Source organism: Cavia porcellus, unplaced genomic scaffold (genome assembly GCF_034190915.1).
Source record: "Cavia porcellus strain 051 isolate PalLab524CR breed Dunkin Hartley unplaced genomic scaffold, mCavPor4.1 scaffold_21, whole genome shotgun sequence".
Lineage (NCBI taxonomy): Eukaryota > Metazoa > Chordata > Mammalia > Rodentia > Caviidae > Cavia > Cavia porcellus.
In genome coordinates this window covers 48,412,714-48,433,910 of record NW_026947504.1, presented here as the reverse complement: position 1 = coordinate 48,433,910, position 21,197 = coordinate 48,412,714, and positions in this window count along the sequence as shown.

The following is a 21,197-nucleotide window of genomic DNA, read 5'->3' as shown; positions in this document are numbered from 1 at the left end:
GAGGAACAAAGTGGAGCAAAAGAATATTCAGAGAGAGTTCCAGCTGAGTTCACTAGGGAGTAGCAAAAGCTTGGCAGCCATGATCCTCCCTAGGAAGTAAATATGTGCATATGTCTGTAGTGCCTTCTCTGCTGCTATCTGCCAAATGAGTAAAGGAGTAGCTAAAGCTACAATATTCAACCGGTTGGCAATTCAGAGATTAAATATACCAGCCAAATCTTCTCAGGAGACAGGACTAACATCTGCTGCAGCTTAGCAAATTTAAGAGAGCATCTATGAGGCAGATACATTGAGGGATTTCAAACTTCAAAAAAGTTTGCATCACTTTGACACTTTGTCTTTTCTTTCTTTCTTTCTTTTTTGAGACCGAGTATCATTATTTATGTACTACAAGCTGGTTTCAAAATCACAGATATCCTCTGCCCTCAGCTTTCTGAGTCCTGGGGTTATAGGCATATGTTACCATGGCCAGCAAAGTGTCTTTAGGGCTAATGAGTTGTTCACTCCTACAAATTTGTAAGTTTTACAGTATTTTTGTTCTCAAAATTGACTTTAAGAATTCAGCAGATTTTTGTTTCATGCAAGCTGATTTCTTTTTAATCAGATTATATTTCAAATGTTTCCCTTTTAGGCTCATTTTTGTACCTGAAATGTTCTTATCTTTAAGTATAACATAAAAGATACAGGGATATTTACCAAAACTTCTATCTTTTGAATGACTTTTCTACCACTTATAATTTGAGATTATAAGAGAGCCAGTGCATCATATTTTCTTACCTACTATTCGCATGTTAAGTGAAGTGAAATTCTCTTGGCTAATATAGTGACTTGATATTGAATAATATAATTTAGAATATACTACACAACTCAGACAAAGAAAATTTGTGGACACTTTTTATCAATTTATAATTAAATTAAGTACTCATGACACATAACTGAAGATACCAATTATTAAATGATAACCTTAATTCAAGGAAGCATCAATGGCATACAAATAAATGAAACAACACCTTATATATTCAAGTTCAATTGAAAATATTTATTTTATAAAATTTTCTTTTTAAATTCCTATTTAAAGATCATTTTCTCATTGAAGTCCCTTCATATCCTTGAGTAAAAATAACCATTCCAGACACTAAATATTTTCCCATATATATGCCAGCACATAGCACATTTTGAAGGAAATACATTTTACTCGTAAGTTTTTTCTTTGTATTGTACTGATATTTCTGTCCATGTTTATTAAATGCTTTCTATTATGAATACATGGCAGACGGATATGTGTACATGACAGAAAATAAGTAAAAAATATTTTAATGTGTATTATATTGTGGAGCAACTACATACACTCTACTACTATCATTTAACAGTGGAAAGGGTTAGCAATTCAGAGTCTATTTTACACAAATGCCTATGATAGTAAGAAAAAGTCATTAGTTGAGATAAAATACAGTCAAACATTATTTCAATAATTTCTCACAAGTTCCAGTAAATAATGATTCATAGGCAGGTCATCTTTAGGCCAAAAAGTAAAGAACAAAAAATGTCTGTAATTTTATTTGCCAAAAGCTGAACAAAAAAGTTAAGCACCTTAAATTGCATTGCTTTAATTAAATTAAAGTAAGGTAATATGCAAACAAGGTAAAATTTTAGTGCCTTAAAAACCTTAAAGGAAGGCCAAACACTTCTAACTCCACTTGAAAATTCATGCTGAGAGTCAAGACTGACTTCTGCATTGGTGTTTACCTTACATTAAACTTCAAATCCTTTTTTTGCAAAAATACTTTTTTGTGTCTCCAGAATGATCATATTTACTCACAGGTAGAACTATTTACCTGCAGATATGCTCCTTTATGTATAAATCAACTCTTCATTACTGCATTGGTTTTGCTCTAAAAATTGAAGTATATATTGTGTAGACATGTGTCTTAAAATCAGAATTATAGCATAATTTATCTTCATGAAAAGTCTCTTGTTTTTTATATCAGTACTTTCCATCTGTTTTATAAAAATTGTATACATTAAAATAAGTATGTATTTAGTTCATTCATAATATTGTGGACACTGACCAATTTCTGTTGAGATTATATAAACATATAAAGTAAGTCAGAATCACATATATATATATATATATGGTTTTTTATATATGGTTATATATATATGTTATATATATGGTTTTATATATATATGGTTATAAACTGGTGATTTGATTTAATTTAATATGGCTTAATTTCTTCTTACTTTTAGACTTTGAGGCCTGAGGAATATAGATCAGCAGCACAGCACCTGCCTGGCAAGTATGAAGTACTGAGTTCAATTCCTGGTACTGAAAACAACCCCCCCCCCAAAAAAGAAAAGAAAGAAAGAAAGGAAAAAAGAAGAGAAACTGGGATAGACTTTGGATTTAAATGTTTAAATATTTTAATATTTTAATAATATACTGCTAAAGATTAAGGGTCCAGATTGTGTTCTGACAGGAAATTGATTAAATTACTAGATAAGACTCACGTTATCTCTAAGTGAACATGTTCATCCCAATTTGTCTCCCAAAAGAACACTTTTTAATGGATGATGCTTAAATTTACACTCTCAAAGCCTAACAGTGACCTTTGATTCACATTTAAGCAACAAGACTTAAGAATAATTTGGTGTTTTCTTTGAGGTCATAAATATATGTCATGTTCTGTATCTATTTCCTCTACAAATTTCCTAGATCTGTAAATAAGGGCAAATCTAAAAAAAAGTATGTTTGGCAATTAGCATTAAAAATCTTTAGTCGTTTTCTCTTCAAATTCTGTAGTAGTTACCATACTTCTCTATAGAAATAGAAAAACAATGCTCGCCTTAGTATTTTTTCATTATTAATGAGATAATTAATTGATATTTTAAAAATACCATTGACTACACAACATGGCTACCTACATTAGCTCAGTCCAAACAGAAGACCATGTGTGATTTGTGACTGTTTTATGGTGAAAAACCTTCAGTCCTTGATCAAACTCATGGTGAGAAAGTTGAGTTCTGTATATAACTATTTTTCATGTAAGTGTAGATGTTGAAAGTGGATTCAGAGTTATCCTGAAGTTGTGGAAATAAACAATATATATGCTAAGCCCCCAGGTTTGAGTTGCTGCTTCTTGATCACAAAGAAATATTGCTCCATGGGTTGAATTTTTTTCAAGGTTTCTTCATGGTGATTCTGTAATGTCCTCTGCCAACAATACCTGTCATGTTATCATATTATCTTGTACAAGATATTTTATATATTTATCACCCTCATTGAAGTTTTTAAATACAAAATATATTGCTATATTTGTGTGTCAGTCCATAGTCTATATCTCATAAAATGCCTAGAAAACTACGTGTGGTAAATCAGTGGTCTCCATCTTTTTGTCTCTATGGACTAGTTTCATAGAAGAGAGTATTTACCCTGACCAGAGTGTGGGAGAGATGTGTTCAGAGTTATTCAAGAGCATCACATTTATTGTGCACTTTATGTATATTATTCTTACATTTTAATGTATAATAAAATAAATATGGAGCACACTAGAATACACAACCAGAGGACCTTTGAGTGTGTTTTCCTGCAGACAGACTGTCTTGTCTACAGGTGATGGGCTTCATATGTCCAGTCTTCTCTGTGATCTCATTTTGGTTACTAATACTATAGAAAGCAGTGTCTCACAAAGATACTATGTTGGAAATGGAAGCTGGCTTTTTACCCCTTTTGTAGCAATTTCAGGATATTTAATTTTTACTTTAATCCAGAAAATGTGGAGATTTGAAATTGTCTCAAATATAACTACTATCACTTTTGAACTTAAGCAATCTATCCTCTACTGAATCAGTATACCTGACTTCATCACAAATGGGTTGAGAGTCCATTTATTTTGGAATTTAGAAGTCTCTTGCTTTTGAAGTAATGCTTAAATTCTTTTGAAAGCTGAGGCAGGGGATCATGCACCAGATGGGGAAAAGGCTCAGTATTTTCCAAAATCTCTGCTAATGTTTGAAACATATTGGTAATCTCACTTTCATTCTAATTATTCTGGCTTGGCTTTGAACACAACCAACTTATCTGTCTATCAATTTAAACAAACATGTGGATGTTCCCTGACTGACAAATCGAGTTTAGTGAGCAGCTTGAATGTGTCACACAAATAAGCAAGCTTTGTAACACATTCTGTGTCTCTGAAAGGTGTGACCAGCAGATTTTTTTTCTAACTAAAGTCTCAGGAGTGCCTCTTATAACAAAAATACTAATCAAAATCTATCTTTAGAAAATTATCAGATTTCTGTGTATAAGTAATGTTGTGTGACTCTCCATCTCCTGAACTGCATGCATAAATGAAAGGTAAGTACATGCTTTCAAGTGGTTGAAAATTTTATTCACATCCTTCAAGATGTTAAGTTCTGGTGACATTTTTACTCTAGCCAGAATTTCCCTATGTATGCCACAATGCATACACTAGTATTAAGAGGAAATTTCTTTGACCAAAGTAGTGAAACCAGAAAACCATCCATCTCCCTGTTGCTCCATTCATGCACATACTGACACAAGATGACCAATTTTGTTTTCCTATTATGTAACTGTTTGAAGGTTTGAGTAGCCCTTGTTTTATAGTATTATTTGGCAACAAAAGTGACCACAAACAAATTCCAATATACATTTTCCTGAAATACATTTTTCTCAGGAAAATGTATGTCAATAAAATCATTGCCTTGTTGTCAACATGGGTAGATTTTTGAACCTGGATTGTGCACCATGCCTATTAATTAAACCTCTCTAACAAATGTGGCTCAATATTTTATCAATTAATTTATTTACATGACTATCTAAATGAGGAGAATGTGCCACCTTTTGTAAGATCAAAACAAATGTTTTAGCACAAGAAGGATAACTCTTCACCAACAGTAAATGCCTTCTTTATTTAACAATGGGGCAGTAGCCACTAAGAATAATATTCCCAATGCAGACAAATTTGATGAAATCATGGTCTTTAGTAATTGTTTCTCTTCTTTGAGTTCAGGTTTCTTCTTACTTTGAAAGCATCCAAAGACTTGTCTTTTAATTCAGGATGTCTGATCTCCTTATGTTGAAGCAATTTTGAAGATTTTATGGGGTCTTTGTATAACTGATTGCCACATGGTGATACTTGTGCTTTATTTATTTTGGGGAATGCTGACTTGTGTGTTTACCAAAACTTCAACTGAGAAAAAATGCACAATGTAGGAAAAAGAGACAAATGTAAATGATAAACAAGGTAGTGTGCAAGTCACAAAGGATTAAAAGAAATGTTGGATTCTGACTTAATGCCTGCCACTACATGCAGCTATACAATCAAAGTGCCTCAGATAGCTCTTCAAAATAAAGCCTGCCACCAGAGGAAGCTTAATTCTCACTTGCCACTCACTAATAGGTTTTTGACCGTAATGTACAAGAAACTGATTTATTATGGACTCTGAGCAAGTGAACTTCTTTGTCTATGTTAATCACTATTTATAGCAACCCTCACTACTAGCATCACCCCATCAGCTCCACTTCAGGTTATCAGGCATTACATTCTCTTACGGAGTGTGCAACCTAGATCTCTTGCATCTCCAGTTCACAGTAGTTATCACAAGCTTATGAGCACAAAACACTGCCACTCATTTGACAAGTGGCAGAGCTCAGACTGTAAAGTTAGTGATGGAGAACAGCTGCAAATGTGGATGGAGTTTCATTCACTGCTCACCTCCTGCTTCAGATCATAAGCTAGTACCAGTCTGTGGTCATGTGCTAAATGATTGAATTTTAAATGTTTCAATACATGAATATATTGTATAGGTTTAGATAAAGAAAACCTGTGGAAAATAGGTGTTGATACTCCTGGGATGGGTGAGTTCTTATTTAATTTTATACCAAAAGAGGAAAGTTTTTTTTTTGTTTTGTTTTTTGCTTCTTTAAAGTATATCTTTAGATCACTTCACTAGTTTACAATGTATTTTCTGTACTCTAGCTTTTGATTCATTTTGATATAATGAAAGCTAAAATTTTAATAACTATACCCAGTATACCACAAGACTAATTTCATGTCAGAGCTGAGGTCAGTTTTGATAGTCACAATTGTTGATATGACTGATGTGCTCAGTGGTTTATTAGCACAAATAGAATAGTGCTAGGTAATCTACTAGAGTACGAGCCTACAAATTGTTTATTCAGAAACAGTAATTCTATTCCATCCATCAATTCAGCATTATTTGATACCAAGCACTATGTAGATAATAATAAAATGTCTGCAGTCTTTCATCTCAAGAAATATAATACTTTATTGCAAACATAGATATCATCAAATAAACAAATTTATGGGCACTAATGATATTTTTGAATGAAAGAAGGGAATGTATTTCTGAGTTAAAATAAGAGAAGTCAACTCAAGATTGGATAGTTAGGAAGCTCCTTTGGGAAAGGAAATGTTTATATTGGTAACAGAAAATTAAGTAAGACCCAGATATGAAATGAGCTGAGGAAAAGAGAAACCATTGTGCAAAATCTGAGTGACCTCATCACACTGGGTAGTAGTGTAAAAAATAATATAATGCTGAAGAAGTAAGGGAAAATGGAGACAGAAACAACAGGAAGAGAGAGGAATCAGAGTAAGATAAGAGCAAAACTTGTCTTCAAATAGCATAACAAAGAACAGCGTGAGTGATGAGGACAGGAAAGCCCAGCGTGAAGATAATGCTTTCTACGATTTCCTTTATAAACTAAAGATGAACGTTTTGATGAGTAAAAGAGATTTGAGGGAAAAAACAGGAGATTTTAAATTTTAACAATATTCAATCATAATTATTGGAGAATAGAAAAAAATGAAGGAGACATAAGGTTAATATATAAGGAAAGACATAAAATACCAACCAAACTCTTGAGAAGAGTGAAACAAAGTAAATACAGAACAGCATTTGGCATCAAGTATTAGGGTACTTCTATGATTAACACAGTGTGAATACTTCTGGAGATTAACATAGAAGAAGGTGCATGTAGAAATGACATTGTAGAGATTTTTATTTTAATAAATAAAAGGGTTCTAACTGATATTTTTATTTTTTAGCAAAATTATACAAGTTATCTATTAAAGGATGGTTTATAACAATATGTGAAATAAATTAATTCTTTGAACCTCAAATAATTTACTTATTGAAATAATATCAATTACCTTTCACATTTTGGGAAATAAAAAATGAGACTATCTAAATACATGCTTAGTAAATCCTTTTTTATTTTATTTTATGCCACTTTAGCTGTTGGATATTATGACTGTTTCATTTAGTTGCTTTTAAACTATAGTACATTTATATCATAATACCAGTTTTTGTTAATCAACTTACTACAGAGTAGGTTAAATTACTTATTTCACTAAACTAACCCTCAGAACGTGAAGATCATTGGATTTTGTAGTTATGATCTTAATTATTTTGCTATTTCCCTGGAAAGCTCTACCAGTACAATTCACCTGTGCACCAATCCACATTAGTAAATTACAAAATCTATCAAGGCAGATTTGATACCACCAGATTACATAAAAATATTGTACTTTATGTTTAAAGAAGAATAAATACAGAAAATATTGTATTTTCCTAAATTTTTTAGGCAATGAAAAGAAACATCTCCGAAATTCAGGCCTTCTTATCCCCTAGAGTATTAGAATTTTCATTTTCATTGTGATATTTTACCTTTTAATTTTCAATTATGTGTTTAGTAGTAGAGGAGATAATGTTTCAATATTTCTTTGTTTTGAAACTATTCTCATTCAATTAGTCTTTCTGAAATAAAATCATAATTTGTTATTTTCTTATTGATTTTATCTCAACAAATTTGTCAATATATGAATCAACATTTGTGAATGACAATGAAAAAGATAAAAGAAATACTTGTCTTTCTATGCCTTATGTTAATTTAATGGTAAATGTTAAAATTAGTGAAAACTGCTTTGATTATATTCTATAATTTGAATGCTTTATTTTAAAATTGTTTTGGGTTAGCTGCAATATTCTATATCTTCTTGCACATACAATCATTTTTTTACCACAATGAAGCAAGAAAATTCCACCTATACATGCCACCTATACATGCAATCATAGTTCAATCTCTAAATTGCCATAACTAACTTAAAAGACTCTTGTAATCATACAGATACTCAAGAGATGATTTTAGGTCAAAAATTCAAATGAATTTAGGTATCATAACACATAAAGTTGAATACTAAAAACAAGATTTAAAAAAAGGATTTGGATTCCATTTTTGAAATTGACATAATAACTGTTTTCCACAGTAATCTACATTAAATTTCATGGTAAAATTTAAATATCTTTGAAATTAAAACAATTCTAAAATGTTAAATACATTTAAACAATAGGCTATAGACTACAGAGCTGAATGACAAATTAGTTTTACTTGCAGTTATAAAAAAAAAATCACTTCTTTGACCTAACATTTAAAATTCTCTGCAAACAGTTTCTATACAAAGAGAAGATTTTGGCTCATGAATCAATTCAAATAATAACCTCAATGACATCGATAGAAAATATATTTTTATTCTTACAGATTAGTTGTCTCCTTGATTTTATTTCTTACAATATTTTATTTTTTCCAAATTTTAGCACAAATATACAGAAATATTTGTGTGCTATACACACATAAAAAGAAATCTGTGTGAGTGAAGTTCCTTCCTTACACTTTGTCCATATTTTATTTATTTTTATTTTTTAGTACTTCTACTCAAGAAATATGTACATTTTTGTGTCAAGGAAAATGAAATGTATGAACCACATTTTCAACAGGCAAAATATTATTAGATTTAATATATTTTTCAAATGATAATTAATGCATCTGATTCCATCTCTTCAAATCTGATAAATGAAATTCCAGTGCAATTGCAATGAGATAGACTGATTTTTCATAAAATATAAATAAAATATAAGAAAGGATATAATTTACTCTGCTTGGATCTGTAATATAATTTGTACCAGGAGAGCTAGATATAAGAGAGGGAGCATGAAGTGTCAGGAGGCACAGAACTGTAGATGAACACTGTTCTCCCACTAATATGCTAAGCAATCATAAGTACACTAGAACCACTGTAGTTTTTCAATGATCTAATGAAGATATCAACAAATCTACAAACAGAAACCAAGTCCAGATTAAATAAAGAATTTATACTGTATTTACTGCAATATAGCATAATTATGACTCTACCTTTCTTACATTCAGATAAAAATATTGGTGATTTAGAACAAAGAGATTGTATAAAATAAATAATTAATTTTTTTAAAGTTGAGTATATTAGAGTCAATATCTTTTTTACCTACAAAATTTGCATTTGTGCTACTTTTTCATATGACTGTATTATAGGCCATGTATTCTGTCAAACAGAAAACAATATTTCAGAAGGGGCAATGATTATGGTGAAACAATCTTATACAAATGAACTGAGAAAGTACCAAAAATATTATTCACACCTGAGATTCAGTTTCTGTGTCTCTGTCTCATGTTGCTAATACAAATGAACAATCCTATGGTTTCTATGAATCTATTGAGGATGTCATTTTTCAGACAACTGTGTACTCAAAAACAGCATGGAAAAAACTTATAAGCAGAAAAATCTCAAGTCCATAATCTAACAGTTGAGTTAAAGAAAACATCACTTTTATATTCCCAGATCACAGAATTTTCATTTAATTTATTTTATTTTTTTAATTTTATTTTAAAGAGATTAAGACAAAACAGGACATAACAGAGCAGATCAGAACAGAACAATGTAAGCAACAGAGTATTTCACCAGAAGACAACCGATAATTAACAGTAACTACCACAATGTCTCTTTCTGTGAAATAGTTGAGTATACCTTCATAGACAACAGTACCAAACATAACAAAATAGTATAAAAAATTGAAGAGAATGAGAGTATTACAGCGCTTTCAGAACCAAATAACAGAAAACAAACAATGGCTACTATATTACCTCATTTTCCATAGAAAGTTTGTTTATACTTTCACATATAACACAGTCCAATAAGGTACAACATGATAGAGCCAATGGAAACAGAAAATCAAGAGAATGGTAGGATTTCAGAGTAAGATGATATTATATTAGTACTGGCTATTATAATGACTTATTTCCCTCAAAATAGCTGTTCATACCATCACAGATAATGAAATAAAATAAAATAAAACAGGACAAGCCCATTACAACTGCGATCATATAAGGCTTCAAAACAATGCAATGGGGAATTATGATTACCATAAACTCTTATGTATTCTTACTATTTCTTACCCTAGGGAGACTATATGATATTTATACTTGTGAGTTTGATTTATTTCACTTATTAGTATGGTCTCAAGATGCACCCATTTGTTAGTAAACATCTCAATGTGATCATTCTTTATAGCTGAGTAGTACACCATTGTATAAAAATATCACAACTTTTTTATCCATTCCTCAGTTGATGGACACTTAGGTTGTTTCCAAGATCTGGCTATTACAAATTGTGCTGCTATAAACATGGGTGCACATATATCACTGTGGTATGATGTTTTCAGTTCTTCAAGGAATATGTCCAGAAGTGGAATAGCTGGGTCAAATGAAGCTCCATTCCCAGCTTTTTAAGGAATCTCCAGACTGACCTCCACAGTGGTTGCACCAGTCTACACTCCCACCAACAGTGCAGGAGAGTTCCATTTATCTCCACGTCCTCTCCAACATTTGTTGTTGGTAGTTTGCTTGATTTTGGTCATTTTTTCTGGAGTGAGATGGAATCTCAGTGTTGTTTTAATTTGCATTTCTCTAATGACTAATGATGATGAACATTTTTTCATGTATTTATTTTCTATTTATATTTCCTCATCAGAGAACTGTGTATTCATTTCAAACACCCATTTTTGGATTGGGTCCTTGAGTTTCAGGGATCTGATTTTTAAATTTTTTTATTTTTAAAAAAAATAAAGGACAGTAAGATAAAAGAGGACATAATAACACAGGTCAGAACAGAACAATTTAAGCAACATAGTCTGTTATCACAAGATAACCCGACATAACAGTAGTTATCATACTGTCTCTTACCTTGAAATATTTGAGTATACTTTATACACTATAACATCACATATAACAAGACAGTGTAAAACCATTCAAGAGTATGAAAGTACTACAGGATATTTAGAAACAACTAACAGAAAATTAACAATGGTTTCTATATTATTTCCTTGTGTGTAAAAAATTTGGTTTATGCTATCACATATAATAAAATCCAGTAAGATACAACATGATAAAACCTCCTGTGGCAGGAATGAGGCTGCAGAGCCAGGGCGCCCCGGTTCCCCCTGCTCTCTGCATCCCAGGACCGCGGTCCCCTGGAGCTCTGGAGGTCCCTGGGCGGCAGGGGCAGCCCCTGGATGAGTCCCACAAACTTCCCAGAGGAGGCCGGACGTGCTGCTCGGTGCCCCACCCTTTCCCCACGGCCCCCCTCTCCCTGTCCTCCCTCTGCACTTCTGCTGGACTCCGGGGGAGCCAGGGCCTGGGTCTCACCTGCTGGGGTCCCAGGGGGAGTGGAGCCCAGCAGAAGCCTGGAGCACTCTGGCGCTCTCTGAGCCTTGACTTCCCTTGCAGGAGAAGCCCGGGCTGGCTGAGTTCCTGCCTCAGGCTGAGGGGGTGGCCAGCGCTGTGTCCCCTGACCCGTCCAGCAGTGACTTACTCTCCTGGAGCCTCGGGCTCCTCACCTGTAACACGGACCACGCCAACAAAACAGGATTTTTGCAGGGCACGAGGGAGACTGAGGCAGGAGGATTCAAAGTCCAGGCTCAGCCTGGCCAACTTAGAGGTTTAGCGAGAACCTGTCTCAAAATGAAAAATCAACAAGGCTGGAGCTGAAACCCTCAGCTTCAATCCCCAGTAGCGGGGGAGCCGGGGGACAGGCGGAGCTGACCTATGGGACCTAATGTATAGAAAGCACTCAGTGCAACAGCGGAGGGGGGGAAGGAAGGAGGGAAGGGAGGGAGGAGTGGTGTCTATTCCGACTCTATGCCGTCTGCCTGGTCTCACTGCAGCCCTCAGGCCGGGACCCTGTCACTTCTGAACCTAACTGGGACCTAACTGCAGAGGTTTAGTGCAGAGGCTGTGGGACTGCCCTCCAGCTACCTTTCTAGACCACTGCTCCCCGGGAAGGAATGAGGCTGAGGCAGGAGGATCGCTGCGAGTTCAAGAGCAGCCTGGGCTACAAAGTGAGCTCAAGGCCAGCCTGAACTGCATGGCAAGACCCCGTCTCAAAAAAGCCATAAAACAAAACAAAACAAAAAAAAAAAAAAACAAGCAAGCAGAAAAACCAGGCAGTCCCCTCTGCAGAGGGAAAGCAGACCCCCGCCCAGTGGAGTGGGATCGCCCAGGGCCCTGGGGACTGCTGCAGCCCCTGGGGGTGGAGCCAACCCAGCACGGCTGGGGATGGGCCGAGGCCTTTTCTTCCCCTCTCTCCCTCTCACTGGTCTGCACACAGGATGACGCTGAGTCAGAGGATTTCGACACCCGGTCCCCAGGTGGGCCTGGATTTTGGATGCCAGGGCCCTTCCTCCTGCTGCCGGGGGCAGCCCATGAGCCATGATCGTGAGACTGGGCCTGGGAAGGCTGCACACAGGACAGAAGAAATTCCGGTGGGGCAGTGCAGCCAGCCAGGCAGTGGGCTCCTGGGTCTCAGCGCCCTCATGTGTTAACGGGGGCACTGCCTGATCGCTTGGGTCCAAGTCCCAGCTCTCCTGGGTATCAGCTGTGTGACCTCAGGCAAGTGACTTGTCCTCTCTGAGCTGCAGTGGTTGAGACACTCTGGGGGCTGTGAAGGTCAGAGTGGGCTAAGCCCTGTGGCCCAGGCCTGGCCCAGTGTGTGCTCTCGAGAAATGGGGAGATGACATTTACAACCCATGGGTGTTTTTAGCACAGAATGTGGGAGTGGCCATTTGGCTGTCCTTCAAATAAAACTAAGCAAAACACCTGTGGTCCAGCTGCTAGGCTTCTACACGACGGATAACCTCCAACGGTGACCCCTCCAAGGTCTGTCTCTGAGCTCGGTGCAGTGGCGCACACCTGTAATCCCAGCGTTCTGGAGGGCTGAGGCGGGAGGATCGTACCTTTGAACCCAGGATGGCCATTAGCAAAATGCTGCATCAGAGTAAAAATTAAAAGATGGGCTTTGGCCTTGGCTTAGCACAGTGGCCTGGGGTTCAATCCCCAGTTCCAAAAAAAGAACAAAAGCTCAGCTAACAGCATGGGACCGTGTCCTGTGCAGTCTCTGCTGTGCCCAGCACTTCTGTCCACGATGGCGCTGGCCTTCCTGCCTGCTGCCCCCCAGTCCTGTCCCTGTCTTTAGGGTGCTGCTCCTCATCAGTCTTTGCTTCCCTAAAGTTCTTTTTTGTTTTGTTTTGTTTTTGACACAGGGTCTCACAGTGCAGTTCAGGCTGGCTCTGAACTCACTGTGTAGCTCAGGCTGGCCTCGAACTCACAACAGTCTTCCAGCCTCAGCCTCCCAAGTGCTGGGATTACAGGGGTGCACCGCCCCTCACCACGCTCCCCTATTTGTAACCCAGGCTGGCCTTGAATTTGTGGCCCTCCTGCCTCAGCCTCCTGAGTGCTAAGATCACAGGTATGCGGCATTACACCTGGCTGTGCCAGCTTTCTGGAGGACCCAGTACCACCGGCTGTAGCAGTATCGGCTCTGCCTCTTCCTCTTGTGCTGGCTTTGGGCCTCGGTTCCCCCGAGTGGACAGAGACTCGGTGAGTCAGTGTCCGGGCCCAGTGTGGACAAGGCCACGGGGCGCCACCTCCCATCGTCCATGCAGGACTGGCGTCTGGGCCGCCCTCTGCCCACCACTTCTGTAGCTCAGGACGGGGCCAGAAGGCAGAGGCGAGGTCAGGCATGGAAAGCCCTGGGCCCCTGGCACAGTCGGTGCCCTGGTGATGCACAGGCGGGGACAGGTGAGCAGGGCCCAGGCTGGTGGCGTGGCTCCCTGTGGGTCTGGGCCAGTGGTCTCAGTTGTCTCCCAGTGGTGGCCGTGTGACCAGTATTAGACCTACAGCCTGGGCTTGGCTCCACCGCCTTCCTGACGCCCTGAGGTGGGCTGGGTGCCGCCTCCTCCCTGAGACGCAGCTCCTTAATGCAGAGCCGGAGCAGCCCAGGGCGGGAGGGAGCCTTGCTTTGTCCCGGGTGTGGTGCGGGGTTAGAGTTGCTGACTCTCCCAAGGGAGCTGTCCTACCCGCCCACCCAGCTCAGGGCCTCACGCTGAGCTTCAGTCCCAGCCCGTTATTACTATTTCAATTTTTTTCCACTATTGTTATTTTTTATTTTGACCCAGGGTCTTGCTGAGTTGCCCAGGCTACCCTTAAACTGGCGATCTTCCTGCCTCGGCCTCCCAGACGCCCGGATGGCAGGTGTGTACGGTGCTAGCAGTCGCTGCTGAGCTCTGAGTCGCCGTCACCCCTGGAGTGGGCCAAGCGTGCCCGAACCTGGAGCTGGAGCTTCTCTGGAAGTGCCACCCCCAGGGAGCCTCTCCTTTTCCCTGGAAGTCACAGCAGCCAGGCTGTCACTCCGCCTCCTGTGGTCACACACACACACACACACACACACACACACACACACACACACACATGGCCACAGCGCTGTGCTGGCTGCTGGGAAAATCAGGTTGGATTCTGGGTTTCAGATCCCAAATTCTCTTCCTGTGCCCCACCCCCACTCCGTCCCCTTCCTAAGGGGCACAGAAGCTGTGATTCTGTCCCCAGCACTCCAGAACCTTTCAGAGTGGCGAAGCAGAGGGGCGGGGACTTAGCGCAGTGGCAGCGAGCACCTGCTTGGCGAGCGCAAGGTCGTGAGTTCAATCCTGGAGAACTGCTCCAAGTTAAAGCATGATGTTCCATTTCACAATGTTTTTGAGGGCAGGTACTGGGAATTGAACCCAGGACCTTTGCCCTGAGCCATACCCCAGCCCATTTTAAAAATATTTTTATTTTGAGACAGGGTCTCAGTAAACTGTCCAGGCTGGGTCCAAATTTGTGATCCTCCTGCCTCAGCCTCCCAGACAGCCAGGATTACAGATGGACACCACCACGCTGGACTCCACAACTACTGTAGGACAAGTTAGGTTAAGAAATAGTGTGGGGCTGGGGATTTAGCTCAGCCGCACAGCGCCTGCCGGACAAGTGCAAGGTCATGAGTTCGAGTCCTGGCACTAAATAAACAAACAAAAACAAAAAACCCGAAAACAAAACAAAACAAAAGGAGACATAATATGACTCATTCTTGAGAAGACCCCTCTGCGTTTACCAAAAAAGATACCCTCCTTTTCCCCTGGGCGACCTGTGTTCTAAATTTATGGAATGATTTTACTACCGATGACTGCAGGCCAGGCCATTACAGGCTTTTAGTTTTTAAAGGCTTATTTACTTATTTTGGTTTTTAAGATAGGGTCTTACTGTGTAGCCCACTCTGGCCATGACCTTCCAGTGATCTGCCTGTCCCATGTCCCAAATGTACCCCCACCTCCGGCCTATTTTTGATTTTGAGACAAAGTCTCACTAAACGGCCTGTGCCAACCTTGAGTTCGTAATTCTCCTGCCGCGGATTCCTGGGTAGCTGGGATTACAGTTGTGTGCCAATTTTAAATTTTTGACAAAGGGGATCTTGGAGTCACTTCTTGACGATGGCTCCTTCCCAGTATCTGCTGTGGCATGTTTGCTCCTGTATAGTAGTCCCCCATGTGGACATCACCCAGTTTATTAGGCCACTCTTCGGTGAGGGGCTCGTTTTCAGCTTCTGATTCTGTTGAGAAGTGCTGTATTTGTCTCCTGTGAGCCCACATTCCTGCCTTACCCAAAGGGCATCCAGCGGTGGCTCTGACCATGGCTGGGGAACTGCCACTCCCCTGGACAGCGTCCACCCTGAGGCCTGCACAGCTCACACCCTAGGTGTGTGGGATCTTCCTGACTTCCGAACGGAGTCATATTGGGGTGCACGCGTATGTGCACGTGTGTCGGGCTCTCTGCTGCTTGGAACTGGGGCTCTCTGCACCAGTGTTGAGATAGAGCCGCTTTCCTGCATCCACCATCTGCTTGGATCCAAGCCTAAGAGGATCTTTTTTTTTTCTTCAATCTCCCCACCTCCGCAGCACTGGCGATTGAATCCAGGGCCTTTGCACTGAGCTACAACCCCAGCACCTGTTTGTCAGCTTTTGTTTTGTTTTGTTTGAGATAAGGTCTTGCAATGGAGCCCAGAGTGGCCTGGAATTCACAGAAATCCTCCTGCCTCAGCCTCCTGAGTGCTGGGATTATAGGTGTGTGCCACCACAGACCTCACCAGCACTTACTTACTTCCTTCCTTTCTTCTTTCTTTTTTTCAATTTTTGACAGGCTGGGCTCAAACTTATGCATCTCCTGCCTCAGTTTCCCCAGCAGCTGGAATTCTAGGCTTACCACCATGCAGGCTAAGACTGAAGCCATGAAGAACGATCTGATCTTTCGCTTGGGAAGAGGGGTGGGGCAGCCCGCAGGAGGAGAGCCTTTGCCAACATCCCAGGCCTTTGCCAACATCCCAGGCCCTCGCTTTCAACCCTGGCATGAAAATCAAAACCAAAACCCAGAAATTCAGGAAGCGGTGTGGGTCCAGGTGAATCTCGGGCAACCTCAGATTCCCGCCCCTGAATTCAAGAAACTTGGAAGCCGCAGCCCAGGCTGCCAGTGTGTGTCGTGGGAATAGAGAGGGGAGCCCCCGGGCCAGCCCCCTGCCTCGCTGCACCCTCTGTCCAGGGCTCGGCCACTCCCTGCACCTCCGGGAAGTGGAGGAAGCCCGGAGCCGCCTTCTGGTTTATCTCCCTGTTTGTTTAGGCCTCTCCTGCCGCCCGCCCATCCTCACCCCACACACGGGCCTGTCCTGAGATATCTGACCCAGACAGGACCCCAGGAAGGGCTCAGCAGACAGCCCCGGCCTCGTGCATTCCCGAAGCCTTTCCTCCAGGAAGCCCCCCAAGATTTCTCTCCCCAGATGGCCCGGGACCTCAAAGGTCCCATCTCAGTCCCAGCCATTCTGCGAGGTCCCTGCCAGGGATGGCCAGTTTCCTGCTCCTGGAGCCTAGGAGGAGCCAAGGGGCTGTCCCCAGCGTGCGCAGCTAGCTGTGTCCCAAACGCCAGACACTCGGACGTGGGGCTTTTTTTTTTTTTTTTTTTTTTGTATTTTTACCAGTACCAGGGATCAAACTCACAACCACAGGCTTGCAAGGCAGGCGCTTATGCTGCTGAGCTAAATCCCCAGCCCCCAAGGCGTGGGGCTTTAAATTCATCGGACGTGGTGTGAGATCCCTGGGGAAGGTCTGGACCGCTGGCCACGGTGTGGTCCCTGTGTGCCATACGGGGCAACCTCCTGGCTTTCCGGGGCCAGCAGAAGAGCTCCCAGGCTAAAGGGTCGCAGCCCAGGGCCTGCCTTCCTGGGACACTGGCCCCCCGCTCAGGCTGTGGTCTGTGGCCAGCTGTACCCTTCTGTTTTGCTTATAAACCTTTCTCGCCCTTACCCACAGTGACGCCTGAGACCGCAACAGCCCTGCCACCTCCTCTTCCCCCCAGGCACAGAGAGGGCAGGAGGCTTGTCTAAAGTCACTAGGCAGCCAGAGGGAAGGAGGGGTGGAAATTTAAAAATCAATCTTTTTTTTTTTTTTTTTTTTTTTTTTTTTTTGTCTTTTGAGACGGGGTCTCACTATGCAGTTCAGGCTGGCCTTGGGCTCACTTTGTAGCCCAGGCTGGTCTCAAACTCGCAAGGATCCTCCCACCTCAGCCTCCTGAGTGTTGGGATTACAGGCGTGATCCACCACACCCAGCTCTCAAAATCAATTTTAAACCAGTGTTGGTAGTGCATACTCATAATCCCAGGTACTGGAGGCTGAGGCAGGCAGATACCGAATTCAAGACCAGAGCCTGGAAATCTGGGGAAAGAGTTCTAGGTAGAGGGAATGCACATGCAAAGGCCCTGTGGCAGGTTGTGCTGATCCAGAGCCAAATGGGTGAGGGGGAGTATGGCAGTGGGGGATGGTGAGGGGTGCAGATCTTTCAGGGCCTTGGGGCTCACTCCAGGGGGTCTGGCCTTTTCAGTTCTCCCTTGGAATCCTGAGGGTCCACTTAGGGAGGTGCCTACACATAGCAGGATCTGTGATGCAGAGTCCTGTGTATAAATATCGTGGCTTCACATATAATCTTGTGTCTCCCTGCATGCGCTAGGTGCCTTCCAGTCCCTAAGGCCGTGGAAGCCCTTGGTGTCCTGTATCACAGGGAACAATGATGAAGGAACAAAAGGTCTGTGTGTGTTCAGTGCCGGCAGCAATTTTTTCTTCAATATTTCCGGTCTGGGTCCATTGAGTCCACAGAGGCAGAGCCGGTGGTTATGACCAGGTGACCACGCTCGGCCAATGGGAGCCGGGAGATCTGAGCTGTGGTGGACTGGATTTACCAGGGTCCCTCCGGCTGTAGCGGGGAGGGAGTGGACGGCAGGGTGAGGGCCCAGTGGGAGCAAAGCGGGCCAAGTGTGGGGAATGGAGGGGCTGTGTTCCCAGGATGAGCCAAAGACAGAGCCTCCTGATTAGTCAGGCAGGGCAGGAAAATAAAAACAAACATTCACCGGGGTCAGAGGTGGCCGTGTGGCCTGCACTGCCTTCCAGAGCTCCAAGTCCAGCTATTGGTAATGCTGGAGCCAGTTAACATTCTGAATATTTATTGCTCTTATATTTCTCAGTGCTAGGATGTGAAGCCAGGGCCTCTGCACTGAGCTGCATTCCCTGCTCATGTTTTGTTTTTAAATTTTAAGACAGGGTCCCACGAAGTTACCAGGTGGCCCAGGCCAGTGTGGAACTTGCCACCCTCCTGCCTCAGCCTCCTAGCGTGTGGGGATTATACTGTGCTCTACCGTGCCCAGCCTGAGCTCACACTTCTGGCCTGACTCTACAGCCTATCAGACTCCCACCCCTGACAGCTGGGGAAACTGAGGCTGGAGGAGGTAGCTGCAGTGGTAATTAGAGGAAAGGACCAAGTCCCCGAGGGTCCGCTCTGTGTAAGAACGGCTACGAGCCTGGCGCCGTGGAGGGCAGGCAGCGGGGCAGAGGCCAGCATGGCGAAATTCCCCTGCTGTCTGTGCCAGGGGAGTTACCAGGGGTGTGGCTGGGCACAGCTCGGTGCCAGGCAGCTGCAGCTCTGCTGAGCAGCCAGACTTTGCTTTCCTGTGCCTCAGTTTACCTACGCAGAAAGCTTAGCAGTTTACCTACGCAGAAAGCTTTGCAAGTGGGGAGCACCCTTACCCCTGGTCTGATGGGGAAGACAAGGGGATTCCCAACCTGTTGGGAGAGGCTGGGACCCCAGCACTGTGGGGAAGAGAAAGAAACCTCACCCCGTCCAACCGGGGAGATGATTCCCAAATGGAACAGAGAGGGTAGGTAAGAAGACCCAAGGTCCGATCAGGAGTGGTGGCACATGTTCATAACCTCTGCGCTGTGGGAGGCTGAGGCAGGAGAACTGCATAACCAAGCCAGCATGGGCAGTTTAGCAGTTTAACCAGACCCTGTCTCAAAAATTTAAAAAGTTATTTGGGGATGACAATGCAATGTATCTACCATTGATACCCCTTAGGAACATGATATTTTATTGTAGTTATTTCTCCTCCTCCTCCTCCTCCTCTTCCTCCTCTTCCCCCTCTTCTTGCTTCCTTCTTTTTATGTTTGAATAGAATAGACTTTTTAAAAGTTTTAAGTTAAGAGGGCTGGGGATATAGCTAGTGCAAAGGCCCAGGGGTCATTTCCCAGTATGGGGTGGGCTGGGGCAAGAATAACAGATGGGCCTAGATTTCCAGTGTGTCTCAGAGCCAAGGTGCTTCATCTTAGCCTGCAAGGCGATGCCTTCTAATCCGATTGGGGAGGCAGGGACAGCGGGCTCTGGCGCCTCTGTAGGGAGCAAACAGCCTCCAGGTGCAGAGCAGGAATGCGGCCCCTCACTCTGATGGGAAGACAGCACCGGCTCGGCTGGGCCGGAGGCCTGAACGCAGGTCTGCAGGCGGAGGCCGGGCACTCGTGAGATGCCATCTCTTTCTGCGCGTGGCTTTGGGGCGACCCCAGGACGCCTGAGCAGGCCCGGGCGGACCGAGGGATTCGCTCTGTGCCCAGGAGGAACGCTGGCGCCACCTAGCGGCCGGCGGGAGCCACCGCCCCCCCTTCCATCCAGAGTCAGCTCTAGTGGGGTCCTCCGGCCCCTCTCAGCCAGCCTGCTGCTGTGACTCGGTGGCATTGCTACGTCCATTCCCCGTGGGCGGCAAAGTGGGGCCGGGGTGTCTGTCTGTTAACTGGTCATTTTTGGCGCCAGGGATGGAACTCATAATTTTGTGCTTTCCAGGCTGGCGCTTATGCCACTGAGCTAAATCCCCCGACCCCTGTCTGTTCACTTTTTGTTTGTTTTTCCATGCGAACTCTCACTGTGTGGTTCAGGCTGGCCTGGAACTCTTTACACAGCCCGGGCTGGCCTGGAACCTGCAGGCATCCTCTTGCCTCTGCCTCCCGGGGTGCTGGGATTAGGGGCCTCGGTCACCATGCCCTGCTGCTGTGTGACTTTTGAGACCAAGTCATAGAAAGGACTGCGATGGCCTCTTTACACTCTCCGTGGGCCAGTGGCTCTGGGATGACGAAGCCATCTGTGTCAGGGACGCTCAGGCAATGTCATAGCAAGGCCCACATGACAAGGACCTGTCGTCTCCTGCCACAGGGTTGGGGTGAGCCCGGCAGCAGACCCCTCAGCATCACAGCCAAGGCCACCACATTAACTGGGACCTCATGGGATGCACTGAGCTGGAAACTTCCAGCTGGGCTGCTCCCAGATTTTTTGTGTTTTTTGCGACAGGGTCTCACTATGTAGCCCAGGATGGCCTTGAATTCACAGCAATCTGGCTGTCTCAGCCTCTTGAGATGCCAGGATTACAGGAGCGCACCAACGCACTTGCCTCTAGATTCTTTTTTTTTTTAAGTATTTTTTTTTAATTTTATTTAAGGAGAAAAAGAAAAAAAAAGCAGAAAAAGGGTACAGGTTATACAGAATTTCAGAAAAAATAAACAGTAGGAAATCACTATCTAATAGACTACATATTGTCATCTTAGAAATAGTTGTTCAAGTT